We start from the raw sequence: 21,468 nt of genomic DNA, 5'->3' as shown, positions 1-21,468 counted from the left end.
CCCTTCCCAGATCCTACTCGGAATACCACAGACACGGTTTAGACTTTCTGGATCTCAGGAATGGCTGCCAATTGATTATTGCTTATTCCACGAAGACTCCGATCTTTCAGAATGGAGGCTAATAGATACACACTCTTTCATAGGTGAGAATGATGATGAGTGTCACGGATCATCACATTCATCAGGTTGAAGTGCGAGTGAATATCTTAGAATAAGAATAAGCTTGAATTGAATAGAAAAACAATAGTACTTTGCATTAATTCATGAGGAACAGCAAAGCTCCACACCTTAATCTATGGGGTGTAGAAACTCCACCATTAGAAATACATAAGTGTTAATGGTGTTTATTGGCTTTGGCCCCAGAGGGGGAACCAGAATGACCAAGACTTCGAATACAATAGTAAAAAGTTCTATTTATACTAAATTAGTTACTAGGGTTTACAGAGATAAGTAAATGATACAGAAATCCACTTCCGGGGCCCACTTGGTGTGTGCTTGGGCTGAGCACTGAGCTTTACACGTGTAGAGACTTCTCTTGAAGTTAAACGCCAGGTTGCAGCCTGTTTGTGGCGTTTAACTCTGGTTTGTAACTTGTTTCTGGCGTTTAACTTCAGAATAGCACAGGAAGTTGGCATTTGAACGCCAGTTTGCGTCATCAAAACTTAGGCAAAGTATAAACTATTATATATGTCTGGAAAGCCCTGGATGTCTAATTTCTAACGCAATTGAGAGTGCGCTAATTGGGTTTCTATAGCTCCAGAAAATTCACTTCGAGTGTAGAGAGGTCAGAATCCAACAGCATCTGAAGTCCTTTTTCAGCCTCTGAATCAGATTTTTGCTCAAGTCCCTCAATTTCAGCCAGAAAATACCTGAAATCACAGAAAAACACAAAAACTCATAGTAAAGTCCAAAAATGTGAATTTTGCTTGAAAACTAATAAAAGTATACTTAAAACTAACTAAATCATACTAAAAACTACCTAAAAATAATGCCAAAAAGCGTATAAATTATCCACTCATCATGGCCCCCATAGCAAGAACCATGGCAATTCCATAAAACTTCCCTTCCTTCCTCCTCCGAAATACATCTTTTGAGCAATCCATCCAAGCATTTTTTGAATAAGTATGGCTCATCCCAAATGAAATACTTTGCATCATTGATTAGTTTCATCTTTTGCTGCTTGTTAATCATTGAAGGCACTTCCCCTGTAGCCTTAAAATTAGCAATGTCTGCGAACCAGGGTGACCTTTGAACCAGCATTCATTGCTCATCAGGGAAGAATTCATTGACACTTGATTTGTGGGTGCTATCTTCTTCACAAGGAATTCTGGACAAATGATCTGCTACTTTGTTCTCCACTCCCTTCTTGTCTTTAATCTCAATGTTGAATTCCTACAATAGGAAAATCCATCTTATCAATCTTGGTTTTGATTCTTGTTTTGCAAGTAAATATTTTAGTGCTGCATGATCAGTAAAAACAAACACCTTAGATCCAATAAGATATGATCTAAACTTGTCAAATGCAAATACTATTGCCAGTAGTTCTTTCTCAGTAGTGGTATAATTCCTTTGAGTTTCATTCAAAACCTTATTGGCGTAATAGATAACATGCACTAAATTGCCTTTCCTCTGCCCCAGCACTACCCCAACAGCAAGGTCTGATGCATTACACATCAGTTCAAAAGGCAAATTCCAATCAGGTGGGGCAATAATAGGTGCTGAGGAAAGTTCTATTTTCAGTGTTTCAAATGCTATTGTGCATTTTTTATCAAATACAAAAGGTGTATCAGAAACTAGTAGGTTGTTCAAAGGCTTTGCAATTTTGGAAAATCTCTGATAAACCTTCTATAGAAACCAGCATGGCCTAAAAAACTCCTAATTGCCTTGACATTACTAGATGGAGGTAATTTCTCAATTAATTCCACCTTAGATTTTTCTACTTCAATGCCTTTTTTTTGAAATTTTATGGCCAAGGACAATCCCCTCTGTCACCATAAAGTGGCATTTCTCCCAGTTTAGAACAGGTTTATCTCTTGGCACCTTTTTAAAACTAAGGCAAGATGATTTAGGCAATTGGGGAAGGAATCTCCAAAAAACCGAGAAATCGTCCATGAAGACTTCAATGAACTTTTCAATCATGTCTGAGAAAATAGACAACATGCATCTTTGGAAAGTTGCAAGGGCATTGCATAGTCCAAAAGGCATGCGCCTATAAGCAAAAACTCCATATAGACAGGTAAATGAGGTTTTCTCTTGATCTCTAGGGTCAACCACTATTTGATTGTATCCCGAGTAGCCATCAAGAAAACAGTAATATGCATGTCCTGCCAATCTCTCCAGCATCTGATCCATGAAAGGGAATGGAAAATGATCTTTTCTAGTTGCCTCATTGAGTTTCCTATAATCAATGCACCTCCTCCATCCTGTGATTGTTCTTGTAGGAATGAGTTCGTTCTTCTCATTGGGTACAACTGTAATCCCTCTTTTCTTTGGAACCACATGGACCAGGCACACCCATGGACTTTCTGAAATGGGATAGATTACCCCTGCCTGCAATAGCTTCATAACCTCTTTTTGGACCACTTTCTTCATGACAGGATTTAATCTTCTTTGGGCTTGAATGGAGGGTTTGGCATCATCTTCCAACAAGATCTTATGCATGCATATGGATGAGCTTATTCCTTTTAAGTCAGCAAGGGTCCATCCAATGGCATCTTGGTGCTTTTGCAGCACCTTGATTAATTCCTCTTCCTGTTCTTGACTAAGGGCAGAATTGATGATTACTGGGTAACTTCCATCACTTCCCAAGTATGCATACTTGAGAGTAGGAGGCAGTGCTTTTAGCTCAAATTTGGGTGCTTTCTTCCCCCTTTTTCTTCTCCTTCAATGGGCTTGGAATAGACACTTCAGCTGAAGTGACATCAGCAACCTCAACATTTAACATGGAATCAACCTCTGTCAATCTTTTGAGTGTTTCTTCAAAGGTTTCTTGCACTACCATTTCCACTGCATCCAACCTCATACTCTCTCCAGTGACTCTGGTGGATAGCACATGGCCTGGAATACATTGAACACCATTCTCTCATCATGTAGCCTAAGGGTAAGTTCACCCTTTTGGACATCAATGATGGCTCCAGTAGTGGCTAAAAATGGCCTCCCCAAAATTATTGAAGCCTTAGCTTCTTCCTCCATATCTAACACCACAAAATCAGCAGGGAAGATGAAGTCTCCAACTTTCACTAACAAATCTTCTACTAATCCATGAGGGAATTTGAATGATCGATCTGCTAGTTGGAGGGCCATTCTTGTTGGTTTGGCTTCCTCAATCTTCATTCTTTTCATCATTGTTCAGGACATCAAATTTATACTAGCTCCCAAGTCACATAAATCTTTTTCAACTGTGATTTTCCCTATGATACAGGGAATTTGGAAGCTTCATGGATCCTTCAATTTTTGAGGCAGCTTGTGTTGGATGATCGCACTACATTCCTCAGTTAAGATCACAGTTTCATCATTCCTCCAGCTTCTCTTCTTGGTCAGTAATTCCTTCAGAAGCTTAGCATATAGTGGCATTTGCTCTAGTGCTTTTGCAAAGGGAATGTTGATTGATGAGCGGAAAATTTGTACCCTTTTTGGCATTGTTTTTACATAGTTTTTAGTATGTTTTAGTTACTTTTTATTATATTTTTCTTAGTTTTTATGCAAAAATCACATTTCTGGACTTTACTATGAGTTTGTGTGTTTTTCTGTAATTTCAGATATTTTCTGGCTGAAATTGAGGGACCTGAGCAAAAATCTGATTTAGAGGCTGAAAAAGGACTGCAGATGTTGTTGGATTCTGACCCTCCTGCACTCGAAGTAGATTTTCTGGAGCTATAGAAACCCAATTGGCGCGATCTCAATTGCGTTGGAAAGTACACATCTTGGGCTTTCCATAAATATATAACAGTCCATACTTTGTCCGAGATTTGATGGCCCAAACTGGCGTTCAAACGCCACCCATGACCCTTTTCTGGAGTAAAATGCTGGAATTGGCACCAGAACTGGAGTTAAACGCCCAAACTGGCACCCAAGCTGGCGTTTAACTTCAAGGATGGCCTATGCACGTGAAAGCTTCAATGCTCAGCCCAAGCACACCTCAAGTGGGCTCCGGAAGTGGATTTCTGCACTATCTACACTTAGTTACTCATTTTTGTAAACCTAAGTTACTAGTTTAGTATAAATAGCACTTTTTGGCGTAAAACACCGGAACTTGCACCAAAACTGGAGTTAAACTCCCAAACTGGCATCCAAGCTGGTGTTTAACTCTAGAAAAGGCATATGCATGTGTAAAGCTCAATGCTCAGCCCAAGCACACACCAAGTGGGCCCCGGAAGTAGATTTCTGCACTATCTGCACTTAGTTACTTGTTTTCTGTAATCCGTAGTAACTAGTTTAGTATAAATAACACTTTTTACTATAAGGATCTTATCATCTTTGGACTTTTGGATCATTTTAAGGAGGCTGGCCATTGGGCCATGCCTAGACCTTTTTCTCTTATATACTTTCTACGGTGGAGTTTCTACACCTCATAGATTAAGGTGCGGAGCTCTGCTGTTCTTCATGAGTTAATGCAAGTACTATTGTTTCCCTTTCAATTCACGCTTACTTCTTCTCCAAGATATACTCTCGTACTTAATTCAATTAAGTCAGAATGAAGGGGTGACCCGTGACAATCACCCACTATCTTCGTTACTCGCTTAGCCAAGATCCGCGTGCCTAACAATCACAAGCGGTCTACATGATGTTCAACGTAGTCATTAGACGACAGCCGGAGTATAGTCTCCTGGGTCTCTGATCCACGGACTGAGTCCGTGAGATTAGAACTTTCGTGGTAGAGGCTAGAACCGATTGGCAGCATTCCTGAGATCTGAAAAATCTAAACCTTGTCTGTGGTATTCCGACTTAGATCTGGGAAGGGATGACTGTGACGAGCTTCAAACTCGCGAATGTTGGGCGCAGTGACAGTGTGTAAAAGGATAGAGAGATCCTATTCCGACACAAGTGAGAACCGACAGATGATTAACTGTACGGTAGCTGTAACTAGTATTTTTCATCCGAGACGAGAAATCCGACAGTTGATTAGCCGTGCAGAAATCGTACTTAGACCATTTTCACTGAGACGATCATACAGCTTGCCATGGAAGGGAGCACGCATGATTGGATGAAGACAATAGGAAAGCAGAGGTTCAGAAGCAACAAAGCATCTCCAAACGCTTATCTGAAATTTCCACCAATGAATTACATAAGCATCTTATTTTATTTTATGTATTATTTATCTTTTAATTATCAAAACCTCATAACCATTTGAATCCACCTGACTAAGATTTACAGGAGAACCATAGCTTGCTTCAAGCCGACAATCTCTGTGGGATCGACCCTTATTCACGTAAGGTTTTATTACTTGGACGACCCAGTGCACTTGCTGGTTAGTTGTATCGGAGTTGTGAAAAGTGTGATCACAATTCTGTGTACCAAGTTTTTTGCGCCGTTGCCGGGGATTGTTCGAGTTTGAACAACAGACGGTTCATCTTGTTGCTTAGATTGGGTAATTTTATTTTATGTTTAAGCTTTTTATTTTTATTTTCAAAAAAAAGAATTTAGTTTTCGAAAAATTCATAAAAATTTTTAAGAATGAATTCTAGATCTTTATGAGATATGTTGAAGCCTCGCTGGCTGTTAAGCCATGTCTAATCTTTTGGACCGAGGTTTCCTCATTCCATTGGAGAAGGGACATGTCTGTATTTGTTATGCTAAAGCTTGGCTGGCCATTTGGCCATGTCTAATTCTTTTGGACCGAAGCTTTAGACTAACATTGCATGAATCTTGGAATTCTTATTAAAAAATTTGAATTTCTTTATTTTATATTTCCAAAAATTTTTCAAAAAATATACAAAAAAATTTAATAAAATCATAAAAACCAAAAAAATTTTGTGTTTCTTGTTTGAGTCTCATGTCAAATTTTAAGTTTGGTGTCAATTGTATTTTTTTTAATTTTCTTAAAATTTTTGAAAATTCATAATGTGTTCTTTCTTGATCTTCAAGTTGTTCTTGATGATTTTCTTTGTTTAATCTTGTGATTTTCTGGTTTTGTGTTTTTTGTTGTTTTTCATATGCAGTTTCGAATTCATAGTGTCTAAACATAAAAAAATTTCTAAGTTTGGTGTCTTGGATGTCTTTCTTTTCTTAAAAATTTTCAAAAATATGTTCTTGATGTTCATCATGTTCTTCAAAGTGTTCTTAGTGTTCATCTTGACATTCAAAGTGTTCTTGCATGCATTATCTGTTTTGATCTTAAATTTTTATGCTTTGTTTCATTTTGTTATTTCTCTCTCTCATCATTAAAAATTCAAAAATAAAAAATAATATCTTTTCCTTATTTCACTCATAAATTTCAAAATTTTGGGTTAACTTAGTCAAAAATTTTTTAAAATTTAGTTGTTTCTTGTTAGTCAAGTCAAAATTTCAATTTAAAAATTTTATCTTTTCAAATCTTTTTCAAAAATAAAATCTTTTACATTTTTCTTCTTAATATTTTTGAATTTCTTAAATAAATTTTTAAAATCTTTTTCTTAATTTTATTTCACATTTTCGAAAACTTTACTAACAATTAATGTTTTGATTCAAAAATTTCAAGTTTGCTACTTTCTTGTTAAGAAAGGTTGAAGAACTGAAGATTGATGGTTTAGAGGTTATAGGAAACTCTCGTTGCAAGTATAGTTACTAAACCAAACAATCAATCTTTCTTACAAACATTTTGGTTGTCACAAGTAACAAACCCCTTAAAAATTGATAACCGAAGTATTCAAACCTCGGGTCGTCTTCTCAAGGAACTGCAGGGAAGTATGTTCTTATTATTGGTTATGGAGATTGTAAATTTGGGGTTTTAGGAATGAAGAACAAATATGACAAATAATTTAAATGGAAATTGAAAATAAATAAATACTGTAAAGTAAACTTTTGGCAAGGTATGAGAAATTAGAGGTCCTATCCTGGCTATCCTTATCAATGATGATAATAATTGAATCTTAATTCCACTTTGTTAGCCTTTACTAATATAAAGGAAGGTCAAGGGATTAATTGGTTTGATCTTCGGATCCTATTTATTTCCTAAGAAAAGATTGGGATTATTGAAGTTCAATTCAATTAACAAGATAACAATTATCAATCGTGTTTGAGTTTGACAACTCCTGAGTTACTGATCTCTTAACCAAAATCAAAAGGGGAAGTAAATCTACTGGAATAAAAATGTCTTCAGAGTAAAAGCAACAATAGCATAAATAAAAGAAATCAATATTAAACTGAAATACCTCAAATAACATTAATAAAAGAGTGATCTGTAACATGAAAGGATTCAAAAAGTAACTTGCAAAAGTAAATAAAAGGAATATTGAACCTGACCAAAAGAAATAATCCTGAAAGCGAATAAAAATCCTAAATCTAAATCCTAATCCTAAAGAGAGAGGAGAGAGCCTCTCTCAAAACTAAATCTAAATCATAGAAAGTAAAAATTGGCGAGCTCTCTTTGAATGGATGCATTCCCTCACTTCATAACCTCTGTTCTATGCCTTCTGGACTTGGATTTGGGCCAAAAAGGGCTTCAGAATTCACTATGAGCATTTTCTGCAATTTCTGGTGCGTGGCCTCTGTCACGCATCCGCGTGGGTCATGCGGTCGCGTCATTTGGAGCTTTTCTTGTCACGCGGTCGCGTCGGTCATGCGGCCGCGTCATATGTGTTCTGCTTAAGGCGCGCGGTCGCGTCAGTCATGCGGCTGCGTCGCTGTTGATTCGCGCTTGGCATGCGTCCGCGTCGCCCATGCGATCGCGTGGATGCCAGTTTCTTCAGAAACTCCGTTTTGCGCTTTCCTTCCATTTTTGAGTCATCGAAACTACTCAAGACACTAATCACGGCATCGAATGGAAATAAAAGTAATTAAAATAATTAATTTAAAAGCATAGGAAATATGTTTTTCACATACATCACATAATAAGGAAGGGAAAGTAAAACCATGCAATTAATATGAATAAGTGGGTAAAGGGTTGAATAAATCACTCAAACTACGCACAAAATATGTCATAAAATATGGGTTTATCAAAGGTTCAACTTTCAAATTCTAGAATCATATCTTTTAGTTTCTTGTTAGTCAAGTCATCAACTTTAATCTTAAAAATCAAATCTTTTTAAATTTCTTTTTCAAATCTTTTTCAAAATAAATTTCAATCATATCTTTTTCAAAATTTAATAATCTTTTTCTAACTTCTTATCTTTTCAAAAATTTGACTTTCAAACCTTTTCAACTAATTACTTGATTTGTTTGTTTTAATTTTAAAAAAAAAGTTTACTATTTCTTATATTTATCAAAACCTCATAACCATTTGAATCTGCCTGACTAAGATTTACAGGAGAACCATAGCTTGCTTCAAGCTGAAAATCTCTGTGGGATCGACCCGTACTCGCGTAAGGTTTTATTACATGGACGACCCAGTGCACTTGCTGGTTAGTTGTACCGAAGTTGTGAAAAGTGTGATCACAATTCCGTGCACCAAGTTTTTGGCACCCTAACTACTTTTCTATCTCATTCATTTTGAAAACTAACTAACAAATTTTTTAAAAATCCTTTTAATTAATTAATTTATTTAGTTTTCAATGTGCTTTTATTTCTTTTCTTAAAATTTGAATTCTAACTTATAATTAAAATAAAAACAAAAAAATTTTTCTTTTCTTTTAAGTAATATTCGAATACTCTCTCTCTCTCATCTCTTTCTATTTATTTTATTTATTTACTAACACTTCTCTTCTACTCATCTAATAATTCGAACCCTCTCTCTCTGTGTGTGTTCGAATTTCTTCTTCTTCCTTCTTCATTTTATTCTTCTACTCTTATACTCACATAAAGGAATCTCTATACGGTAACATAGAGGATTCCACTATTCTCTTTGTTCTCTTCTTTTTCATATGAGCAGGAACAAGGATAAGGACATTCTTGTTGAAGCTGATCCTGAACCTGAAAGGACTCTGAAGAGAAAGCTCAGAGAAGCTAAAGCACAACACTCTGGAGAGGACCTTATAGAAAATTTTGAAAAAGAAGCAGACATGGCAGCCGAACCCAACAACAATGGTGGAGATGCAAGGAAGGTGCTTGGTGACTTTACTATACCAACTTCCGACTTCTATGGAAGAAGCATCTCAATTCTTGCAATTGGAGCAAACAAATTTGAGCTTAAGCCTCAATTAGTTTCTTTAATGCAGCAGAATTGCAAGTTTCATAGACTTCCATTGGAAGATCCTCATCAGTTCTTAGCTGAATTCTTGTAAATTTGTGACACTGTTAAGACCAATGGGGTTAATCCTGAGGTTTACAGACTTCTACTTTCCCCTTTGCTGTAAGAGACAGAGCTAGGATATGGTTGGATTCACAACCTAAAGAAAGCCTGAACTCTTGGGAAAAGTTGGTCAATGCTTTCTTCGCCAAATTCTTTCCAACTCAAAAATTGAGCAAGCTTAGAGTGGAAGTCCAAACCTTCAGACAGAAGGAAGGTGAATCCCTCTATGAAGCTTGGAAAAGATACAAGCAATTGATCAGAAGGTATCCTTCTGACATGCTTAAGAATGGAGCCTTTTATGTATATTCTATGATGGTCTGTCTGAATTGTCCAAGATGTCATTGGAACACTCTGCTGGTGGATCTCTTCATCTGAAGAAAACATCTGCAGAAGCCCAAAAACTCATTGAAATGGTTGCAAATAACCACTTCATGTATAATTCTGAAAGAAATCCTGTGAATAAGGGGATGACTCAGAAGAAAGGAGTTCTTGAGATTGATACTCTGAATGCGGCTCAGAATAAAATATTGACTCAGCAAGTCAATATGATTTCTCAGAATCTGACTGGAATGCAAGCTGCATCCGGCAGTACTAAAGAAGCTTCCTCTGAAGAAGAAGCTTATAACCCTGAGAATCCTGCAATGGAAGAAGTGATTTACATGGGAGAATCCTATGAAAACACTTACAATCCTTCATGGAGGAATCATCCTAATTTCTCATGGAAGGATCAGCAGAAGCCTAATCAAGGCTTCAATAATAATAATGGTGGAAGAAATAGGTTTGGCAATAGCAAGCCTTTTCCATCACCTTCTCAGCAGCAGACAGAGAATTCTAAGCAGAGCCTCTCTAACTCAGCCACCATAGTCTCTGATCTATCTAAAACCACTCTCAGTTTCATGATTAAAACAAGATCCTCCATTAGAAATATGGAGACATAAGTGGGTCAGCTGAGTAAAATAGTTACTGAAACTCCTCCTAGTACTCTCCCAAGCAATACAGAAGAGAATCCCAAAAGAGAGATTAAGGCCATAACTATATCCAAAGTGGCCAAACCTGGAGAGAGCCAAAAGGCAGTGATTTCCAGTGAGGAAGACCTTGCTGGACATTCACTGACCAATAAGAAGTTCCCCATTGATGAACCAAAGGAATCTGAGACTCATATAGGGACCATAGAGATTCCATGGAACTTAATGCTACAGTTCATGAGCTCTGATAAAGATTCTTCCTCTGATGAGGATGAAGATATTGTTGAAGAACAAGTAGCTCGGTATCTAGGAGTAATCATGAAACTGAATGCCTTGGTTTAGCAGAAATTACCTCAGAAGAAACCAGATCCCGGAAGGTTCTTAATACCTTGTACCATAGGCACCATGACCTTTGAGAAGGCTCTATGTGACCTGGGGTCAAGTATAAACCTCATGCCACTCTGTGTAATGGAGAAACTAGGGATCTTTGAGGTACAAGTTGCAAGAATCTTACGAGAGATGGCAGACGAATCAATGAAACAGGCTTATGGACTTATAGAGAATGTCTTAGTGAAGGTTGAAGGCTTTTACATCCCTGCTGACTTCATAATCATAGACACTGCAAAGGATGAGGATGAATCCATCATCCTTGAAGGACCCTTCCTAGCCACAGCAAGGGCTGTGATTGATGTGGACAGAGGAGAGTTAGTCCTTCAATTGAATGAGGACTACCTTGTGTTTAAGGCTCAAGGATCTTCTTCGGTAAACATGATGCAGGGAAAACTTGTCTCATAACAAATTTCCTTCGGTAAGTGTACCGGATTTGTCGTCAAGTAAAAACTCACAATAGAGTGAGGTCGAATGATTGATCAAGCAACTTTAATCAGAGGAATGTTCTAGTTGAGCAAATCCAGAATTTGAGTTGAGAATTGCAGAAAATAAAATAGCGGGAAGGTAAATGGCAGAAAAAGTAAATGATAGAATTAAAGAACTGAAAGTAAATGACCGAAAGTAAATTGCAGAATTGTAAATGGGAATGGGGGAATTGCTCATAAAAGTAAGTAACAAAAATTAAAGAGAATGGGTAAGATCAGAAATGGGGGGTTCATTGGGCTTAGGAGATGTTGCATTCTCTGGATCAATTTCATTTTCATCTCTTCCTCAATCAATGCACTCATTGATCTCCATGGCAATCTTAAGTGATTGAATTACAATTTCTTGTAATTCAATCTCTCAAATCTTGATCAATAGCCAATTTCTTGGTCAATTGCTCATGAGAAGAGATGAAGTATGGTCACTGATTATACCACATGCATTTCCCAAATCAAGTGTTGCGAGGATTATAGTCACATATCCATCCAAACCCAATTTGGTCCAGCATGAGAAAGCATTTCTAGCATGATCTCTTCATTCCTCTTTCAAGGTTCAGAAGAGATCCAAGTATGAATTTTTCCAAGATAACTACCCAATTGGATGAAGATCGAAAGCTTTCAAGTAAAATCAAGAGACAAGATAGAAGAAGAATAATGAAAACTAGTATTGATCCATCAAATTACAACAGAGCTCCCTAACCCAATGAAAGGGGTTTAGTTGTTCATAGCTCTGGAAAATGAAAACAAAGATGGAGAATATATAATGAAAACTAGAAGTGTAGAGGAAGTAAATACAGAGAGTAGTTCTATGCCAAGAGGCTCCCTATAATTTCCAACTCCCAATTTAATTCAAAGCTACTCCTATATATACTACTCTTCTGTTCTTCTAGTTGGCTCTTCAAGTCTTGGGTATAGGCCTTTGGATCTTGAGTTTGAAGCAGTTCTCTTCTTCATTGGGCTTGGCTTTACTTGCAGAGAGAAAGTGTGAAGTGGACAGAGACTTTAGCTCAGGACGTTAGTGGTGTTAATGTTCAGTGAAAATATGGGTTCGAGAACGTTAGTGACAATCACCTTTTTCACTAACGTTCCTCACCCAAGTAAGAGCCACGTTATCTTCAATGTTAGTGGCACAAACGTTGCCACTAACGTTGCCTCTTTGTCCTTCGCACACGTTATTGGGACTTGCCTTTCCCAATAATGTTGAGAAGTCTCCCCCTTCCCTACGTTAGAGTCCATGTTAACTTAGTTAACGTGGCTCTTTTAACGTAGGCTTGCCAACCTTCGAGAATGTTAGTGACACTTACCATTGTCACTAACGTTCCAATGTGCCCCTATTTCTCACGTTAGAGTCCACGTTAACTAGGTTAATGTGGCTTCTAACGTGGCCATGCTAGCCATCTTCAACGTTAGTGATAAAGTTGAGTGTCACTAACGTTGGCTCATCATTCCCTTATCCACGTTAGCTTCCACGTTAACTAAGTTAACGTGGGAGTTAACGTGGCTCATAGTGGCTTATGTGGGCTAATTCCAACGTTAGTGACAATGTTGGGTGTCACTAACGTTGGCGATCACCTCTCTTCTTCACGTTAACTGCCACGTTAACTAAGTTAACGTGGGAGTTAACGTGGCTTATTGGGGCTTGTGTGGGTTCCTTCCAACGTTAGTGACAATGTTTGGTGTCACTAACGTTGTCGACCACTTTGTCTCCTCACGTTAGCTTCCACGTTAACTAGGTTAATGTGGAAGTTAACGTGGCTTATTGTGACTTGGCCAACGTTAGTGACAAAGTTGAATGTCACTAACGTTGGCTTCCCCTTTACTTCTTAACGTTAGAGGCCACGTTAACTAAGTTAACGTGGCAACTAACATGGCCACTTATGAGCTTGGTCCAATCGTTAGTGATAATGTTAAGTGTCACTAATGTTGGCTCCATTTCCTTTCTTCCACGTTAGAGTTCACGTTAACTTAGTTAAAGTGACTCTTAACGTGGGCAATGATGGCTTCGAGAGCGTTATTGGCAATTACTTTTCTCATTAACTTTGCAAGTTACTCCCATTCCACGTTAGTGTTAACGTTAGTGTAACTAACGTAGCCACTAATGTGGTTCTTCTTTGCTTCCTTTGTCCTGAAATCAAGCAATAAAGTGCATCAAAGTTCTAGTCCAAGTCATGGAAAATGCAACATCCAATTTGTCCTTAAATTCATGCAAAATCCTCATGAAATCATGTAAAATTCACAATGTATGCTTGAATCAAGATGTAAGTGAATATCTACCCAAAACTAGCTTATTTCCTAAGAAAATGCATGAAACTACCCTAAAAACAGTAAAGAAAAGGTCAGTGAAACTGGCCAAAATGTCCTGGAATCACAACACCAAACTTAAAGCTTGCTTGTCCCTAAGCAAGTACTGGAACAAGAGAATGATGAATGGAATGCCAAGAGAAATGAGTCATTCTTGTGGAAGTCATGTCCCTGGTTTTATGGTGGTTTTATGCATAGCAACTTAGGTTCATTCCTGGCTTTCAGACCTTTATCATGTCCTAGAATACTCACTGTGATTGCATCCCATGAGACTTTTATTCATTAATCCTTTTGTTGTTATTTCAGGGCTTATTTTTGTTCTTAAGCTAAGTGCTCTGTAAGGGGGTAACTCTTTAAAATAAGCTTTCAGCCAACACTCCCAAACCAGTTGGTTCAAGGTGCTAGGTGTTGAAGCACCCCTAAGGATTTACTTGCTCAAGTCTCTCCCCCATACATACACACCACAGGCACATAGTTTATTTATTTTCTTTTCTTGAGACCTTGGTGTCCAGCACCTCTTTGGGTTACTAAATGCTCTGTATTGAGGGTTACTCTTGATAGTGGACTTTCAGCTGATAATCCCGAGTTAGTTAACCCAAGTTACCAAGTGATAAGGCACCCCTAAGAGCTTATTCATCCAAGTAGATCCCTCACACAGGAGCACCACAGACACATGCCTAAAGATTAAAAACCATTGGTGCCTAGCCTTATTGCTTACTCTTTTTCTTTTATTTTTCAACCTTTATTGTTCTTTCCTTTTTTCTTATTAGGATCTTCTTATTTAGCTAGTCTCATGGGGTGTGTTCAAAGCATAGTATTCATGACAGATAGTTGTCTTCTCACCTTGTGGTTGAACCAACTTAGCTAACTTATGATCACACCATAAACTCACGAACTCACTCCATAGTATGAACTCCTCTCTGGTCTTTTAAAAACACTCATTCTCCTTTTATTTGATTTAAATGGACAAACATACAAGTAGGCAAAGTAAGGGTGTAGTGACATAAAGTCCAGCAAACATAGACCTTTTCAACACAAAAACTTAAAAGACAGAATTTAAAAAAGGTTTAAACATAACATGGAAGCAAGTTCTATTTCATACAAGATCTTCCTTATTCAAAGCATAGAAAAAAAAAGATGGACCAAAGAAGGAACGTCACCACCTTTTACTCTTGTGGATGCCCATGCTTTCCTCCTTGTTTGTCTTCTTTGTGTCCTCTTGCATTCCCTCGCATCCGTGCCAATCTTGCTTGCTTCCAATCCTCAAGTGCCTTCCTTACTGATTCATGACTCTCTTCCACCTTTTGTCTTTCTTCTCGTGCTAATTCATCCCTCATTTCTTCATACCTTGTGATTCCTGGATGCAATATAGGCAGCTGTCCTACCAAGTAACCGAGCCTGGCTTGAGTATTTATATGATGCCCAGTCTCGCTCAGGTAAACTCCTTCTGTGAATGCCCTTTGCTCGTCCAATAGTTCTCCGTGTTCTATCTGTCTTCGATGCATCTCATGTATATGTGCACCTTGATGTGCTTGGATGTTGATTAGCCTCTAGATGGATTCTTGTTGCTCATTTTGCCTTTGTTCCATCCTGTGGAATGTTTCACTCCATTGTTGCCCTTGACTCAGTTGCTGATCCATCATTTGCTTTTGCCACTCCCCTTGTTGAGTCATCCATCTTGAGAGTGACTCTTCTTGCTGCCCCATCATCTGTAGTTGAAGCTCTCTCTGTGTTTCTTGGCTTTCCAAATATTGTCGAGATAGCCCATCAATGGCTTCCTGCAATTCGTGCATATCCAAGGTGGCTGGTGCTTGCCCCTCTAAGACCTGTCCTTCCACTACTTGAGGGGTTGTCCTCTTCCTTTGCTTTCGTTGAGGCAGGGGGGATGCGGTAGCATGCATTCGTCGAACGGTTATTGGAATGCCCTCTTTTATCCACACGGGGTCCTCATCTTCAAACACCACCCCAGCTTTCTTGCACAGTCGGTAAATAGTGCTGGGGTAACCTAACGTTCCTCTTGAGTCGCTTTTCTCTGCCATTTTTCTAATGCCTTCTGCTATGAGTTCATGAACCATGATCTCTCCTCCTTTGAGTATACAGTGTACCAGTGTGGCTCTCTTGAGATTCACCTCTGAGTTGTTCGCTGCTGGGAGGATGGACCTCCTTACAATTTCGAACCACCCCTTTGCTTCCGGACTGAGATCTGCTCTCTTGATGAACCTTGGTCTCCTATCTGCATATCTTTCCGAGTCAGCTCCTGGTACACAAATGTCTTGCATAATCTGGTCATGATTAGGGTTGTTGTCCATTCTTGAATGATAACTCTCTTCTTCAAACGGTATGGACCGCAGTTTTAATGCCTTTATGACACTCATGGGACCAAAATCCACAATCTTTCCTCTCACAAAGCTTGTATATGACTCATCTGCCTTATCATATCGGACCGCATTTGCATAAAACTCTCTTATAAGATTTGCATTCACCTTAATGACCGGATCAGTGAGGAGCTCCCATCTTCTCTTTTCTACCTTCTCTGTGATTTTGGGACACTCAGTTTTCCTAACTTGAAATCCCAGCTCATAAATGATCTCCTTATCCACCATCCACTCGTATTACAATGCATGGTGCAAGCTTCTAAATCTCTTTTCATCATACAGATGTTGCTCCATAGGTTCCTTTCCCTTCCTTCTTTTAGAGCTTGAGGATGCCATGAATGAGGGTTAATGTGTGAAGTTGGCAATGGTGTGGAGACTTTTGGTTGTTTAGGGTTGAGTGCAATGAAGGGAGTGAAGGGGAATCCGAAATGGAGAGGTGTGCAGAGTGGGGTACGGAATAAGGATCACTTATATAGAGAGGTTGTGAGTGAATGGAGGGTGTGGATTGATGGAGTGGTTGTTTGATGGACGGTTGGGGTTGTGCATGGAGAAAGGACAAGGATCATCACTTTATGATGGAGATTGCTCGGTCTTCAAGGGTCCCATTCTTTTCAATGTTGCATGGCAACATTTTCCAATGCCTTCCCTTTTTAGAACAAGTGTGTAGTTTCTCCTCATGAAGTGGCCGAACCCTTCTCATTTAGTTGTCCAATCAATCTCCTTCAATGTTCCTCTCCTTTTTCTAAAAAGATAAAAGAAGAAAAGGAAGAATTAACCATCATAAAAAAAACAATTTAAACTTTTCGGCTAGAATAATAAAAAGAAGAAAAGATTTTGTTTATTCATGAACTCCAACTAACTAACTGTGTATCCTTATATGCACATTGGTGGCACCATGGGGTGACACCAAACTTAGTTTGGAGCACTGTGATGAAAAGTTCTGTTCAAAGCTCCAAGACTAGCATGCTCTCAGTTGCATTCATGCTTTCTTGGCACACTTTGAACACCAAACTTGTTCTTCACTATATACTGTAATATAAGGATTTCACCAAGTGTTTGTCAAGTTTGGGTTGGAATTCATGAATATTGACTTATTCACTAGTAAAAGCTCATAAAACATGGGTTGCCTCCCATGAAGCGCTTCTTTAGCGTCACTAGCTTGACGTTTCTCCTTTATCAGGGAGGTTGATAATGCTTCAAGTCCTCCCCTCTTGCCTTGGACTTATATCCATTGGTTGTATCAATGATCTCTACATGTTCCGAGGAGAGAACTCTGTTGATAGTGAAGACCTTAGGTAACTGAGATGGTACAGTGGGGAGATTAGGGGGGATATCTGGGAAGTAAGCTGAGATCACTTGATCTCCTGGAGAGAAGTCTTCCGTAGGGATCTTCTTGTTCCTCCACCCCCTTGGTACCTTCTTTTTTGTCCCTTTTGATGTTGCCTTGCTCTTGGTGACTTCTTCTTCTAAGGGAATTTTGTTGTTGTCTTCACATGTCTCTGGTGGTTTAGGTTCCTCCAGCTTTTCCTTGAGTTGTGACAACTGCTTATTTCCTTGTTCATCAACCAAGGGCTTTCCCAGATGGGCTGGTTGTGCTTTATGTGAGAGTTTGAAGACATTAAAGCTGAGTCGTTCATCATAGATCCTCAATATTAGCTCCCCTCGCTCCACATCTATGAGTGCTCTGGCTGTAGCTAGGAATGGTCTTCCCAATATGATTGGGTGAGTGTGACTCTCTTCCATGTCTAAGATGACAAAGTCTATGGGAAGAAAATACTTCCCAACCTTTACCAATACGTTTCCACCACTCCTATTGCTTGTTTTTGAGTTTTGTCTGCCAGCCTTATGACTACATCTGTGGGCATTATCTCATTGATCTTCAGCCTCTTCACCAGGGATAAGGGCATTAAGTTGATGCTTGCTCCCAAATCGCAGAGTGCTTTATCAAACATTGTTTCTCCTATGGCACAGGGGACATGAAAACTCCCTGGATCTTTTCTTTTCATAGGCAACTGTGGTTGAATGAGGGCACTGCACTCCTTGTTCATCACTATAGTTTGGCCTCCCTTGAGTGAGCTTTTCCTGGGAAGCAGCTCCTTCATATACTTGATGTATGCGGGCATTTGTTGAATAGTCTTGATGAATGGTATGTTGACATGCAGAGATGCAAACAAATCTATAAACCTTGAGTATATTCTCTTCTCCACAGCACCATTGAGTAGTTGGGGAAAAGGTGCATAGAGTCTCAGCAGCTCTTGTTGTGAGATTTCTGGTTCTTGATGATCTTTTTCCTTCTTCTCTACTGAGGTATCTTCAGGTTGTTCTGACAGCTTGCTTGGCTTGTCCCCAGTCTCCTTATCACTTATAGTGACCATCTTGCAATCTTCCCATCTTACTTTCTTTGTTTCACCTCTCAGATTCTTCTCTGTGTCACTTGGGAATCCATCTATGGGTTTGGGAATTTGCTCAGAGAGATACCCCACTTGAGATTCCAACCTCTTGATTGTGTCTCCCTGGTTCTTGAAACTGGCTGGCACTTCCTCCTTGAACACCTTGTTGTCTTGAATCTCCTTGCCTATGCCTTCAAGTAGATTCTCAATCCTTGAGAGTCTGTCATCAAATGATTGTAGATCATGATTAGAGGTGGAAGGATGAGGTAAGTTATTTTGGTTTTGATATGGATGTGGAGAGGTATTGTTATTGGGGTGTTGATATGGTCTAGATGTGAAATGTTGGTGGCTTACATTGTTGGGATTTTGGCGTCTTTGATCAAGGCTTTGGTCTTGTTGATTTCCCCACCCAAAGTTTGGGTGATTCCTCCATCCAGGGTTGTAGGTTTTGGAGTATGGATCATGGTTTTGCCTAGGTGAATTCTCAATGTAGTTGGCTTGCTCCTGACTACCCTCTGTTTCTTCACTCACTCCTTCTTGGTTTGTTGATGAAGCGGAGATTGCTGCTACTTGGTTCCTCTCCATCTTCTTGGTGAGGTCAGCCAGCTGCTGGGTAATGAGCTTGTTTTGGGCCAGCAGAGCATCTACATTGTTTAGCTCCATTACTCCTCTTGTGTTCCCTCTTTCGAAAGCATAGAAGTAGTCGTTCTCTGCTACAGTTTCAATGACATCTATGGCCTCCTCAATGGTCTTCTTCTTGTTCAAAGATCCTCCGGATGAATGGTCTACGGCCTTCTTTGACTCATAAGAGAGCCCTTCATAGAAAATGTGCAGCTGCACCCATTCATTGAACATATCTGGTGGGCACCTCCTTGTTAGGTCTTTAAACCTCTCCCATGCTTCATATAGAGTCTCACCATCTTGTTGCCTGAAAGTTTGGACCTCAGCTCTCAGCCTATTGATTCGTTGAGGGGGGTAAAATCTTGCTAAGAATTTGTTCACCACATCTTCCCAAGTTGTCAAGCTCTCCTTTGGGAAAGACTCCAGCCACTTGGGTGCCTTATCCTTGAGTGAGAATGGAAATAAGAGCAGTCTATAGGCGTCAGGATGAACACCATTAGACTTCACTGTGTCACATATTCTCAGGAAGGTGGTTAGATGTTGATTGGGGTCTTCTTGGACACTTCCTCCGAACAAATAGTTGTTCTGAACAAGGGTGATAAGCTGTGGTTTTAGTTCAAAATTATTGGCATGGATGGTTGGCTTTTGAATGCTACTTCCATAGTTTCCTGGGTTTGGATTGATGTAAGAGCCTAAAACTCTTCTATCCTCCTCAGCATGATTTGCTCGTCCTCTTCCGCCATGGTTGTGAGCTTCGTCTTCACGATGGTTTTCCATGTTTTCTTCCATGTTTGGTTCAAAGTATTCCTCAAAGTGTTCCTCTTCTTCTTCAGCACCAACTACACATTTTTCTCTTGCCTCCCTTCTTAGTCTAAGGAAGGTTCTCTCAGGTTCAGAATCAAAGGAAGTTGAAGCCCCGCTTCTTCTCCCTGTCATACAACCAACAAGTACAAGCAAAGAGAATAGGTGCAGAAAGTATATCTGTCAGAATTACTGTTAGTGTGAGTGATGCAATATATCAAACAGTTAGTGGATTAGTGAAATGAATGGTAAATAACAAAGAAAAAGTAGGGGGAAGGAAAAAAATTAACTAAAACAAAAATTAAATGACTCAAACAGAAAATTAAATCAAACAAAAATAAAATGCTCAATCTAGTTATCCTCCAATTTAATCATTGTTGATGCACAATCAATCCCCAGCAACAGCGCCATAAACTTGATGCACGGAAAACTTGTCTCATAACAAATTTCCTTCGGCAAGTGTACCGAATTTGTCGTCAAGTAAAAACTCACAATAGAGTGAGGTTGAATCCCACAGGGATTGATTGATCAAGCAACTTTAATCAGAGGAATGTTCTAGTTGAGCGAATCCAGAATTTGAGTTGAGAATTGTAGAAAATAAAATGGCGGGAAGGTAAATGGCAGAAAAAGTAAATGCTAGAATTAAAGAACTGAAAGTAAATGACTGAAAGTAAATTGCAGAATTGTAAATGGGAATGGGGGAATTGCTCATAAAAGTAAGTAACAGAAATTAAAGAGAATGGGTAAGATCAGAAATGGGGGGTTCATTGGGCTTAGGAGATGTTGCATTCTCCGGATCAATTTCATTTTCATCTCTTCCTCAATCAATGCACTCATTGATCTCCTTGGCAATCTTAAGTGATTGAATTACAATTTCTTGTAATTCAATCTTTTAAATCTTGATCAATAGCCAATTCCTTGGTCAATTGCTCATGAGAAGAGATGAAGTATGGTCACTGATTATACCACATGCATTTCCCAAATCAAGTGTTGCGAGGATTATAGTCACATATCCATCTAAACCCAATTTGGTCCAGCATGAGAAAGCATTTCTAGCATGATCTCTTCATTCCTCTTTCAAGGTTCAGAAGAAATCCAAGTATGAATAGCTTCTTTTCCAAGATAACTACCCAGTTGGATGAAGATCGAAAGCTTTCAAGTAAAATCAAGAGAAAAGATAGAAGAAGAATAATGAAAACTAGTATTGATCCATCAAATTACAACAGAGCTCCCTAACCCAATGAAAGGGGTTTAGTTGTTCATAGCTCTGGAAAATGAAAACAAAGATGGAGAATACATAATGAAAACTAGAAGTGCAGAAGAAGTAAATACAGAGAGTAGTTCTATGCTAAGAGGCTCCCTATAATTTCTAACTCCCAATTTAATTCAAAGCTACTCCTATATATACTACTCTTCTGTTCTTCTAGTTGGCTCTTCAAGTCTTGGGTATGGGTCTTTGGATCTTGAGTTTGAAGCAGTTCTCTTCTTCATTGGGCTTGGCTTTACTTGCAGAGAGAAAGTGTGAAGTGGGCAGAGACTTTAGCTCAGGACGTTAGTGGTGTTAACGTTCAGTGAAAATATGGGTTCAATAACGTTAGTGACAATCACCTTTTTCACTAACGTTCCTCACCCAAGTAAGAGCCACGTTATCTTCAATGTTAGTGGCACAAACGTTGCCACTAACGTTGCCTCTTTGTCCTTCGCACACGTTATTGGGACTTGCCTTTCCCAATAACGTTGAGAAGTCTCCCCCTTCCCTACGTTAGAGTCCACGTTAAC

At 39.0% G+C, this 21,468-nt stretch overlaps 1 non-coding gene across 1 annotated transcript; it reads left to right on the top strand.

Annotated features, from left to right (window-relative positions):
- Nucleotides 1-19,117: 19,117 nt before the first annotated feature.
- On the top strand, nucleotides 19,118-19,224 carry LOC148548691 (small nucleolar RNA R71). The gene has a single exon (XR_015898110.1). It is a non-coding gene; the product is annotated as a small nucleolar RNA R71 (small nucleolar RNA).
- The last annotated feature ends 2,244 nt before the right edge of the window (nucleotides 19,225-21,468 follow it).

Source organism: Arachis ipaensis, chromosome B8 (assembly GCF_059453495.1).
Source record: "Arachis ipaensis isolate K30076 ecotype BB chromosome B8, ASM5945349v1, whole genome shotgun sequence".
NCBI lineage: Eukaryota > Viridiplantae > Streptophyta > Magnoliopsida > Fabales > Fabaceae > Arachis > Arachis ipaensis.
This window is presented reverse-complemented; position numbering and strand designations above follow the sequence as displayed.